The sequence below is a fragment of the Gopherus flavomarginatus genome, chromosome 4, assembly GCF_025201925.1.
Source record: "Gopherus flavomarginatus isolate rGopFla2 chromosome 4, rGopFla2.mat.asm, whole genome shotgun sequence".
Lineage (NCBI taxonomy): Eukaryota > Metazoa > Chordata > Testudines > Testudinidae > Gopherus > Gopherus flavomarginatus.
The window spans coordinates 191083783-191086941 of record NC_066620.1 but is presented as its reverse complement, the minus strand read 5'-3'; the positions used below and the strand labels follow the sequence as shown (position 1 = coordinate 191086941).

The following is a 3159-nucleotide window of genomic DNA, read 5'->3' as shown; positions in this document are numbered from 1 at the left end:
GAGAGTCCAGCGGACGGCAACAAAATTGATTAGAGGGCTGGGGCACATGACTTATGAGGAGAGGTCGAGGGAACAGGGCTTATTTAGTCTGCAGAAGAGTGAGGGAGGATTTGATAGCAGCCTTCAACTACCTGAAAGGGGGTTCTGAAGACGATGGAGCCAGGCTGTTCTCAGTGGTGGCAGATGACAGAACAAGAAGCAATGGTCTCAAGTTACAGTGGGGGAGGTCTAGGTTGGATATTAGGAAACACTATTTCACTAGGAGGGTGGTGAAACACTGGAATAGGGTTACCTAAGGAGGTGATTGAATCTTCATCCTTAGAGGTTTTTAAGGCCTGGCTTGACAAAGCCCTGGCTGGGATGATTTGATTGGGGTTTGTCCTGCTTTGAGCAGGGAGTTGGACTAGATGACCTCCTGAGGTTTCTTCTAAACCTGATATTCTATGAGTCTATGATGAATTTTTGTATTCTAAAAATGAGAGTTAGATCTCTAACTGAAAACAGCCCCATCCAGCTTTAGTCAGTGATCTGGAGACATAGCCAATTGGCCATTCTCTGACAAAATTGTCCCTATATTATATATCAGGAAGCATCGCAGGATAGGATTAATTCTTTGCCTGGGGTCAAAATGAACTAGTTTAAAGATTTTGAGTAGATTTTAGTGTCCTGGAAAGCTCTCTCTTCCTATTTCTCCTCCCAATACCTAGGGAGCTTCTTCCTTAGGAGTTGATGCAAGGGCTGTAAAAGGACTGAAGCATTTGGAAGAGACCTGTAATAATAATTTAACATACCAAAGTAGGCTTGTAGCTCAGCTGTGTTCTAAGGGGCAGGAGCCTGATTAATTGCTCTGATGTGATCTGCCACAGAGTGAATCCCCTCATTGTCTGTTCTGTAGCCCAGGTACACCACTCTGATCTCATAATGACTCTTGATCCTTAATCTCTTTAGGAGCCCTTAAACAGTGGGTGGGACTCTTCAGGGTTTTAAAAAGCCATCTCCAAAGTGACTCTGGGTGGCCTTCCCACTCTGCTCCGTGCTCACCCTGGTCCCCACCATGCTGCCTGCTTGCCAACTCCTGGCCCTTGGGCCCCGTGCCCTGTACCTGCCCGGCCTCCAGGCCTCAGCTCATTCTTATGCCGAGGCGGCCGCCGGCCCCGCCCAGATGTCCTTCACCTTCGCCTTGCCCACGCAGGTGTTGTACAACTGAGCCATTGTGAAGCAGGTGGATGTTCCCACACTGAGTGGCTCCTTTGGCATCTTGTCAGCTTACGTTCCCACCCTTCTGGTTCTGAATCCTGGAGTTGTGACATCTTTGCCGAGGATGGCACAGCAACCAAGTACTTTGTGCAGCTGCTGGCAGAAGAGGTGGCCACTTTGGACATGCTGGATCTCGCTACTGCTAAATCAAATCTGGATAAGGCTTTATCTCAGCTGGCTGCAGCACCTGCCAGAATGGCTAATGTAGAAGCCCAGATTAACGTAGAGGCAGGTAAGGCCCTTGTAAAAGCCTTGGAGTAATTAGAGGATTCTGTGGTCAATGTGCAGAAGCCATGGACTGGGGCTGGGCCTGGCTCCCCTCCTCCTCCACTTGTTTGTACAGATGGCATGAGATAGATTGATGCCGATATATCGCTTTGATCAATTAAAGAAAACAAAAGTTTCCCAGGAAAAAAAAAAAGTGACCAGAGGAGCCAGTAAGCGAGAGCTGAAAACAGGGGCATTTTGCAAGGGAGTTTAGAGAGGGAGTGAGTGAGAACCAGATATACCAAGCATCTTCTAAATGTAGGTGAAGAAACACTTTCCTCCACCCTCCTCCCGCCACCCAAAAAAAAACCCGACAACCACCAAACCAAAAAAATGCTGCAAAATTGAAAAATAATGCAGGGAGAAGTCCAGCAGCAGAACAGGTATTACCAGTTTATCACACTGAATTCATGTCTGATTACATGCTTTGTGGGCAGGTGACACGTGTGCATTTGGTGCAAGCAGCTTATGGCCCTCAGAGACAGACAGAGTATGGGCTCTAGACGACAGAGTGGCTGAGTTGGAGGAGCTAAGGGAGACAGAGAGATCCATAGCTGAGACTTCATGGGATACAGTATAGCAGGTCCTCCTCTAGTCTGGCCACTTCTGTGCTGTTGAGGAGGATGAAAGTCTCAGGAAAGGAGAACATCAAACTGGAATAGAGGGAAATGATCTCTTAGTTGGTGCCCTCCTTCCAAATGATGTCATGGTACCCTCTCGCACTGCCAGTACTTCTCTGGGAGGGGGGGACAACAGTTATTAGAAACAGACAGGTAATAGTAATGGAGGATTCAATTTTTAGAAATCTAGATAGTTGGGTTTGTGATGACCAGGAGAACCTCATGGTAAATTCCTTGCTGTGTGTGATGGTTGCAGATCACTCAAGAAATCCAAACAGACATATGCGCAGGTCTGGGGAGGAGCTTGTGGTCATGGTACATTTAAGTACCAATCACATTGGGAAAGGTAAGCCTGGAGGCCAAATTTAGGCTGTTACTAAGAGATTGAAGTCAAGGACCTCCATGGTAGCATTCTCTGAAATACTTCCAGTTCCAAGAGTAGGGCCAGGTAGACAGGCAGAACTGCATGGTCTCAACCCATGGATTTGATAAGGATAAGGAGGAGGGTTTTATGGGTTTTTTGTTTGTTTGTTTATTTGTTTTTGTTTGTTTATTTGTTTTTAGGAACTGGGGAAGCTTTTGGGAAAAGAGGAGCCTATACAGGAAGGATGGGCTCCATCTAAACCAAAATGGAACTAGATTGCTGGCATGTAAAACTAAAACAGAGGCCTGGGAGAAAAGCCAACAGATATATCCCTTACAGGAGGATCTATTAATGGGGATTCTCTATATCCTAATAAAGAAGAAAGGATGGAAGATGGTAGGAGCTGAAGAGAAACAGTCAAATGAAAAAGAGTCCCATGCAATTATATCACATGAAGGCAGACAAGTAAGTGCTTGTATACAACTGCAAGAAGTCTAAATACTAAGATGGTAAACTTGAGTGCCTGGTATTAAATGAGGATATTGGTATAATAAGCACCAGAGAAATTTGGTGGAACAAGGATAATCAAAAGGGACATGGTAATGCCAGGGTACAAAATATATAGGAATGACAGAGTAGGTAGTGCTGCTG

The 3159-nt window shown here is 45.8% G+C and overlaps 1 pseudogene; it reads left to right on the top strand.

Annotated features, from left to right (window-relative positions):
* Positions 1-1054: 1054 nt before the first annotated feature.
* Positions 1055-1518, top strand: LOC127049778 (ATP synthase subunit delta, mitochondrial-like; annotated as a pseudogene).
* Positions 1519-3159: the final 1641 nt, after the last annotated feature.